This window comes from Mya arenaria, chromosome 4 (assembly GCF_026914265.1).
Source record: "Mya arenaria isolate MELC-2E11 chromosome 4, ASM2691426v1".
In the NCBI taxonomy this organism is placed as follows: Eukaryota; Metazoa; Mollusca; class Bivalvia; order Myida; family Myidae; genus Mya; species Mya arenaria.
Genome location: NC_069125.1, coordinates 18,350,390 through 18,360,620, shown reverse-complemented (window position 1 = coordinate 18,360,620; position 10,231 = coordinate 18,350,390).

The window sequence follows — 10,231 nt, the reverse complement described above, 5'->3', positions numbered from 1 at the left end:
GATGGGTATCCGCTCCGCCGTGTGACTTCCCATCACATACAGGTTTGGGTTTCTTTCCCAGACCGCGAAAGCACGACTGCAAAACAATATGTTTTTTACGATGGTTACAAAGAAGTTTAGAACCGAACTAGGATGACCGCGTGCGCAACTGGTCTAACCCAAGGATCAATCGATCGCTTGCATAAAACTTATTGAAGTAAACTGGTATCTAATTTGATTCTAGATCACCAACCCAATTGTGGTCAAAGTTATTTATTTGTTGGTCAATATCTATCCAATTATTACTATCAACCAATCGAATCTGATCAACGTTGTAAACTAAGATATTGCTGTGTACACGGCCAAATGTTCAGAAGTTTTGACATAATTATCAATTAAAAAGTCTTATCGTATATTCTGCAAGTAAGAGCGCAAAATAGTTTCGTGTTGACACCCATAATTGCATACACAGTCCAGAGCGCGGTTGATAACGTTAAGCAAAGAAATACTTACTTGCATAATTCCTGTTCTCTGGCGTGAATGACATCCACTCCGATCTCCTACAGTTAACGTAAAAGTGTTTTCATTATTTTTTTCAAGATTTTTTGCTCATCCATTCATAACGATACAGCACATTGAGCTTGACTGGACAAGCATAGTAGCCAAATAAAAACTGTAACAAGGTGGACAACAATAATTGGACTAATTAATCAAATTCGTCAAAAAAAATCAGTTGATATTTTGTAAGCACATGCTATTTTTAAGATTATGCTTTTTGATCTATCTTGTGTGTCATATGTTTTCGTGAATGCTAAAAAAGCTAATCATTAAATGTTTTTTTGCTGTTTTTATTAAAGTTTCCAACTTATTATTGATTTTGTTTTCTATTATACGTCAATTTAATAAAATATCGATGACCTTGTTTAGAGGTACAATGTTCTCTTGTTAATTTCCCAGCGTAATATTAAAGTCAGACTTTGTTTTTAATTCACGGTCGGTGTTTGTCATAACTGTGATTGTTCGAGCATGATATGCTTAGATCATATTGAAAAGAGAAACAACACTTTTGTTTTACCGGGTTAACGTTGTCTGGTGAAATGCGCAGTTATGCAATGGTTCTAACTTATATTTATTATATCTTATGATATGGTATAACATGCATGAAAGAAGTCATGCCATTATTTTAAAAGCAAGTCTGACAGAACTGGTAAAAAAGACTGTCTAATCGTTTAACCTTTAAAATGCATACAAAAGGAGCATTTTAAAATATAATATAAATAATGCTTACTGTCTGTAAAGGCAACTTATAGATTGTCTAGACTTTAACGAAATCGGTCGGGTTAATGGAAACATTTATTTTTAACACCTTACCCTAGGGATTTTTACGAACATTTCCAAAGCGATACTCACCTCATGGTTATGGAGACATTTCATCCAGATTTCTCAAGCAATTTTCTATCTAAAAAGTTAAGTTTTAAAACAGTACATTTCTACTATCAAAAAAAAAAGTACAAAGGATCCAAGAATTCGTAATGAAATGGCCCTTAGATGATTTGGTGAATCTGAATTCGACCAGTTTTGTTCTTGTTAAAGAATGTTTGTATTTTGTTTTGATTTCGGTTAGGTGCCCTCGAATGTTATTGTCTGTTTTTGTATATGTTAATTCTGTTTTCGGTGCCGTGCTTCTAGTGTTTATGTCTAGAAAATCTACGCTCTCAGACTCAATTAGCTTATAGACGATATGTTTGTTTTCGCCATTTAACATTTATCCCATTGGAGACAAAACAACAATGAGACAATTCTTCCAATTCGTATCACTCTGATCAAGTGTTCAAATATTATATATTCTGTCCAGATTTTAAACCATCTTTATTGTATTATCTTTCGCTAGAGTATGAAGCACACTAAGAGCATAAATTAAACGTAATGCACTTTTCAATTTCCGGTCACGCTTCACATTTTCCGGGGATAATTTCCCAGCCTACTATTAAACTCAGACTTGGTTTTTAAAACATGGTTGGTGTTTGTCATAACTGCGATTATTTGAGCATGATAATTTGTATGCTTAGATCATATTGAAAAGAGAAACAACGCGAACGTTTTACCGGATTAACGTTGTCTGGTGAAATGCGCAGTTATGCAGTGGTTCTAACGTATATTCATTATATCCTATGACATGCTATTCCATGCATGAAAGAAATCATGCCATTATTTTAATGGCAAATCTGACAGAACCGGTAAAAAAGTCTGTCTTATCGTTTAACCTTTATAAGTCACACAAAAGGAGCATTTTACAGTATAATATAAGTAATGCCTACCGTCTATAAGGGCAACTTATAGATTGTCTAGACTGAAATGAAGTAGGTCGGTTTATAGGAAACATTTATTTTGACACCGTTTTTTATGGACAATTCCAAATCGGTGCTCACCTAATGGTTTTGGGGCCATTTCATCAAGATTCTTGGAGCAATTTTGTATTTAAAATGTAAGTTTTTAAACAGTACAGTATAAATTCTTCTGTCGAAAATATGTCCTAGGTACATAAGGATCCTAGGATTCGTAATAAAATGGCTCCCACATGATTTCTTCAGTTATAATTCGTGCAGTCATGTTCTTATTTCAGAATGTTTGTATTTTGTTTTGATTTCGGTGAGGTGCTCTCTTATGTTAATGTTGTTGTTTTTATATGTTACTTCTGTTTTCGGTGCCGTGCTTTTTGTGTTTTTGTCTAGAAAGTGAACGCTCTCAGACTGAATTAGCTTATAGACGACATGTTTATTTTCGCCATTTAACAATAATCCCATTGGAGACAAAACAGAAAAGACACTAATCTTTCAATTCGTATCACTCTGATCAAATGTTCAAATACTATATCCATTGTTTAAATTATGAACGATCTTCTGCTAAAGTAAGAAGCTCACTATTATAAAGAGAGCATTATAAAACGAACGTTAGGCACGTTTCAATTTCCGGTCACGCTTGTGGTTTCGCGGAATAATTTCCCAGCCTACTTTTAAAGCCAGACTTGGTTTTTACATCACGGTCGGTGTTTGTCATGACTGTGGTTGTTTGTGCATGATATGCTTAGATTATATTGAAAAGAGAAACAACACAATTAATTTGTTTAGTTACAATAAGTTAAAGCATAACATACCTTTCCAGCAAATGAAATTGCAGATAGGCAATCCTTTAGTAGTAGACTTAATAATTAAATTGCTTTTGTGGGTTTTTAAAGAACCGCCTACTGCCACTCATCCAAAACACACTCCCTGCCTCAGATTTTGCATTGACAATATGTCCGCAAACTCCGCCCACTCTTAATGATTAAGATTTTACTTCTTGTCTTATGAACAAAGGCCCTTCCCGCCGAACAGTGACTTTTGTGCTAATGTAACTAGGCGAGTCATTGAAAAGGAGATGATATCCATTATAGGGACGTTGCCACTTCATTTATGAAATAAAAACGATTAGATTTGTTCCTCAAACAAATGTGCTTATAACGGCATGTTCCTTATTATTTCTTCACTAAATATAGAATAGGTTTCCATAATTCGTCTGCAATAATTCTTCAGACTTTAAATAAAATCCTATCAACGGAAATCATGATCGTCAAAACGTGCAGAATATCTGCGAGTAATTCATCAAAAAAGACAATTATAGAAATCCTGCGATCAGTTTCCTCTAATATTGAGGACGTGTTTGTCCAGAGGGAAAGTGCAATATATTTCATCATCGTTAGAGCACACTTTTTACTAAGAAAGAATAACTTCCCCATAAGGCCTTCAATAGTATAAGGAAAACTACAGGGACAAGCCCAGCAGTCTAAAATTTAAAAAAAAGCTGTTGAGAGGCACAAACAAATTTGAACTAGAGACATAAATGTATATATGGTAATTATGTATAAGTTTTATTTGTTTAGATAATCTTTACTCCCACCTCAAATAAGTAGATCCAATAATTTAACCATGGCGAAGATAAAATGCCCGTATGGAACTCCTTTTTAATGGTCACCACATTGTAATTACCTCCGAGGTTGAATTCTTCCGTCTGTAGCATCATGAAAACCTTGTCTTGTGGCAATATTCAAAACGCTAATTAATTATTTCTCGCTTCAAATGTCATCATAAAACAGTTTTCACGCACCTTTCAAGAAATAATGCTTCACTCTCCTTAGAACTTTTTAAAGACCGATTTTACTATTAACATAATCTGAATCACTGCGCGCGTATCCATGACAACCACGAACTATCGCATATCCATACGCAATTATTTTCACTTAGCACAAAAGAGTTTCAGCAAAAAAAATCATTTTTACTTAATTTTGTTTAGCAGAGGTGGGAGAAAAGGCATCTACCATAGCCGCTCGTGTAAGATAGGTTCATCCCCGCCCTACGCTCGGGTCGGAATTACCCTATATTACACTCTCGGCCATGGAAGATACGTATAATCTAGGATAAAGGGGTACATCGTGTAATTAAGATTCAGTACGGGACATATATTTAAAGAGGCACTCTTACTCCCAAATAAGATTTAAAACAATTGCTTTAATATTCCAAAAAGGATGAATACATGTCGAAAACAATGGCTCTGATGAAGGATACAAAATTTAATTTGAAAGAAAGTTGCAGAAAACACGTATTTTTACCTAATGACACGATAGTGGACCACAGTAAATCTTTTAGCATTCACCAATCATTTAATAGTTTTGCGGCTTCAACTGTTAAATACACGATTACAATCCAGTAATCAGTTATTAATATTTTCCATAAATGCATTATTTAGTAAGTAGTTAAAGGTTTATCACTCAAAATTTATGTTTGGTATACATACTCTTGGAAATGCTATTTGTACAGTGCAATGACTATAGTGAATTGTTTTAAACACATAGCATGTGAATATTTAACCATGGCGGGACGATAATTTCGTAACACAAAAACTTCATTTTACCACTAAATTTCAATGCCAAACTATGTCATTACTTATTCAATATTAAAGCTGCACTCTCACAGATTGACAGTTTTGACTTTGTTTTAGTTTTCGTCTCAGAATCAACTGATTTTGGTATAAATGCCTTCAGTACAGGCATATAAGATACCTCACAACAGAACGCTTTTATTTTCGAACGTAAATATAAAAAATGCGATTTTTTGTCAGTAGTCTTGTATCATTGGTGATAAGATATTTAAAAAATTCTCATTCCAAGACAAAAAATAATTAAAAAGAATGTCAAAACGGTCAATATGTGAGAGTTCAGCTTTAAAGAAAGATTCAGTTTGGGTGTCGTGCTATCGTAACAATGAACAGATGTATCCCTGCCACGTGTTTTTATTAAAACGGTGTTCATGTAGAAAACACAATCGTAAGAATAGTATTAAGGTTACATACAACTAAATGACTTATGGTATGCAATGTAAATGTAATACTGTTACAACTATGAGTATTTCAAAATGAATTTATATAAATTATCTTTCACGAAAAACACAGTAATGCAATGGCACTTATGTTTGTGTATTATTATATAATATGACCTCTAATTGCATGCACGAAACAAGTCATCCCATTTATTTCAAAAGTAAGTCTGAAAGAACCGATTAAAAGACTATATAATCGATTAACCTTTATACGTCACACGAGAGCACCATTTAGATATTTAATATAAGTAATTATAACCGTCTATAAAGGCTACTTTTAGAACGTCTAGACTTTTGATAACGAACATATAAGACCTTAATAAATCACAAATTTTCATTAAGTCTCCTTTAGATAGATTGACCGCAATAACTATTAAGATTGTGTCAGACCTAAGCACATCGTCTGAATAATGGATGGTAATCATCTATTTTCAATCTATGCATTCATAATACTTTAATATGATGTTATATTATGTTATTTTGCTAATACTTTTGTAAGTTTTATTATTATTTAAATGCATTTATTATTTATTTTATCTTCCAGTTTCTGTGTTGCATTATTTATATGCTTTTCATTCGCATTTTTTGAAAATAGCTCGGCGAACTAGTGTTGTAATTTATGTGTATCCGACGTGAAAATAAAATTAGTGATTGTGTATCTTGTGTCATTGAAAAAAGGGGTAATCATAATGACCCGTTTTTATGTTATAAGAGAATTTGTATGCATATTTAAGTTCACGTACACTTACAATCACAAACAATCTTGGAGTGAAATGACAACAACCTCTTAAACAAAGCAGATAAGGATGATTGATTGATTTCGGGAATATTACCATCAGCTATGTTTTCAAATAATTCTTCAAAAGTCACTTGTATCATCGGAAGGAGATGAAGAAAATCCATATTTGATACCCAAACTATAAAAGTGGAATTTCAATACTATAAAATGGTAAACTATTGGAACAAGCTGTTTATTAACTGTGCACAAGGTCAAAAAAGTTGAAGTCAAGCGGCGAAACAACACACTCACACATTGTCCAAGGTTACTGCATTCCTCGCTCTAAGCTCCAGTCGAGTCTAAAACTAATGTTCTCTGAAACTTAAGAAATATGAGACTTGGTTCTGGACACGCTCGTATTTTTAGCCTACACCATATATTCATTAAACAAAAACAACAGAAAAGAGTTGAGTAGACTTGAGTTTTGTAATCGTAGCATGTAGTGCAAAAAAAAATCATAATGGCGAAAAAACAACACTAGATAATGTGAGATCTTGATAACTGGCTTTGGCGGCCATTTTAACTGTTATATGGGTGATGACGTCATATCTTGAGGAACAAGACAAGTAAGCATATAAAAGGTATATTCCTTAAGTACATGGCAACAGACATGTGTTTGTTTTGTAAAACCATTGTAAACTAAGTACTTAAGTTATATTCCCAATGGAAGTATTTTGCTTGTCGTATGAAAAATGTCAAAAATGATTATTTTGTGTACTAATCACTCAATCAAATGACTGCAAGGCCAATTAGTTTGACCATATCCCATAATTCACGTCGATTTGCTAAATTAAAGTCGATGAGTAAAATAATGTTATATAGTGTCCCTCGAGAAGAAAACAAGCAAATATTTCATTGTTATAATGAATTTGTACTTATCATTTATACGTCTTGTGCCAATTTGTAGCAATTCAATGCCGTTCCAAAGACAATGAAGTGAGACGAAGATGTAATAACGCAATTATGTTGTCTCGACATAGTACTATTTTACTACGAACTTTAAAAGTGGTAATTTCATTATCTTTATTATCATCTATCTTATGTCCGTCCGATGGTATATAATGATCACTCGAAATTGATTTTTAAAAGTTTTATTCAAGAAGCATCACAACGATGATTATATGTTTAAACAAAGGTATAAGTAAGGTTGGTAAGGTAATGTTGTCCGGTTAGCGCAGTGGTTAGCGAACTAGCTTCTCACCAAGGCGACCTGGGTTCGATTCCCGGCCTGGGCGCATGTGAGTTTGGTTATTGTTCATCAAGCTGGGCAGGTGGGTTTTTTCCGGGTACTCTGATTTCCCCCACAACACAAGACCATACTCTCGCACAACATCGTGCCAACGAGAGTGACTTAGTATAAGCTATCATAGCTTCCTTCACAATCGTTGTAAAATATATAATGGTTAAAGTAAGGTATAAGTAATTTTGCGTAGATGTATCCCCAACGTACAAAATACCGGTGGTTACCTATTACCGATGTAATCCGAAAAGTCCGAATATCTAGGCCATGAAGAGCACTTCCGGTATCCTTTGTTTACAATATCTCTTGGTATATGTCAATATGAAACTTTCAATAAATAATGAATTCCAAAGGGCGAAAAACACAAATTTTCTTCAAAACAAAATAAGACATATCATATAGCTTAGTTATGAAAGACTCAAATACTATGAAGTACATGAAAGGCATATCAACAAGGGTATAATAACAAGGGTATACATAGATAGTACGAGTTTTTCAGGCGAAGATGAGGATAAAATTGGTGTTCGCTCTAGCGAAACGGTTTCTTACGTCTGTAAGAGGACACTTTTAAGGAAAAAACGAGTTTCTGTATCTGACTTCTACGACGATAAGTGTATTGCATATATAAGTGAGCTAATAAATGCATTAATACATAAATAAATACAGCTTAATTCTGTTATAACGGACTTCAGAAGTTCCTGAACTGTTGCCTGTGTTTAGAATGCCATCCCCAACACCAAGAGACAACAGTTTGGACTGTTACTTAAATAAACATGAAATAACTGTTTTATTACCTGATTAAAAGTTGATTTAAACAAAGTGTTAAAAACATTTAAAAAATATGGTATGTCGTCTTAATAAAATCTGGAATTTCCAGTGACGTCATAGTGCGAAGGGGGAAAAGCTCCTACTGTTGACGGGTGACTAGTTCAATCCTAGACAAAATGATATGCTTCAATGTCGAACAACAAAAAAACAACAATTTTGTATTTATAAAACGGATCAAGCTATCAAGATAAATATTCTATTCTAAAACAAATAGTTAATTTAACAAATAACTGACCTTAAGGAAAATACGTATAAACACTGTACATATACTTAGGCCTAAAAAAAAAAATTGTTTGGTTAGGGTTACATCCTTAAAAAAATAGGTAGGGTAGGTAGGCTTTTTATTTTTTTTTATTTTTTTTTTTATTAGGTTTTATATAAGAAAATAATTTTCATCATTGGAGAATGGTGTTAAAGCTATCTTCTGTATAAGCATTTAAGGTTTAAACTTAATATTAAAAAGCAATTTAAAAAAAAAACGAGATTTTTTTTTTTTTTTTGCAAACTGACTATAAAAACGGTAGGGTCGGCGCCTATTCCGTAGGTAGGGTCGGGTAACCCGAACCAAATGTATTTTTTTTTAGGCCTTATATACAAACACAATGAGTAAAGTAATCATGAATGCAAAATGCAAAAACTCGGTAAATAAACATCTCGGTGCAAACATAAAGCTAGATATATTGTTGGTAATAAACGTTTATCAGAGCTCAATAAAGTCAAATTCTCACTCCGAATGAAAAAGTACGGAAATAATGTTTAAATAAATTCAAAAGTAAACGAATTTTCTATTTTTAATGGGAAGATTTATTTCAACTACATAGTTTTGAGATTTAATTACAATCCTCTTACAAACACTGGAGACACACAAAGAAATGTTTCGTGACACAGCACGACGTCTAAACGTTTAAGGTTCGTGCTGCAAAAAGCCATTGGAAAAGTTTATGTTTATTTAAAATCTCTTAAACCACAGCACTAATATCTGAAAATGACATTTGATTTGATATTTTTTTGCATACGGGACTGCCTTTGATCAGTGCACAAAGAACACGTCACTTGCCAGTGCACAAATGGCATTCTTTCGCAAACGACAAGTCACTAGCTAGATATTTATACTACGGACTTATTATGCCAACAGTCCTTCTGCTGCTAACGAAACGAAAGTTGGTTGGCATCCGATGTATAAAACACTCGCTCATATTTTTTTAAAAATCCAAATCAACGCCCACTTCATATTTACACATACCGAAACAAGAGTAACGCATGCGTATGACATTGTTTCGTATAGGCTTAATGAGTGTATTAATGGGGCATTAAAAAGCCCATACGAGCGATGATAGAAAGTGGTGGGGCTTTTTATGCACGTGCCTTTTGATGTTTCTAACAAAAGGTGCATACGAGCGAGATGGGGCATTCTATGCTCGTGCCTTTTGATGTATCTAACAAAAGGGGCATGCGAGCGAGATGGGGCTTTCTATACTCGTGCCTTTTGATTTATCTAACAAAAGGGGCATACGAGTGAGATGGGGCTTTCTATGCACGTGCCTTTTGATGTATCTAACAAAAGGGGCATACGAGCGAGATGGTGCCTTTTATGCACGTGTCTTTTGATGTATCTAACAAAAGGTGCATACGAGCGAGATGGGGCTTTCTATGCACGTGCCTTTTGATGTATCTAACAAAAGGGGCATACGAGCGAGATGGGGCTTTCTATGCACGTGCCTTTTGATGTATCTAACAAAAGGGACATATGAGCGTGTTTTGGTTTTCTATGCACGTGCCTTTTGATTTTCTAACAAAAAGGACCTACGAGCGTGCTGGTGCCTTCTATGCACGTGCTTTTTAATGTTTCTAATAAAAGGGACATACGATCATGCTGGGGCTTTCTATGCACGTGCCTTTTGATAATTCTAACACAATGGACACGCGAGCGTGTTAATTTTATACATGACTTTACAGTCGCCAAAACTGATTTGAGACGAAAATTGAATTCACGTG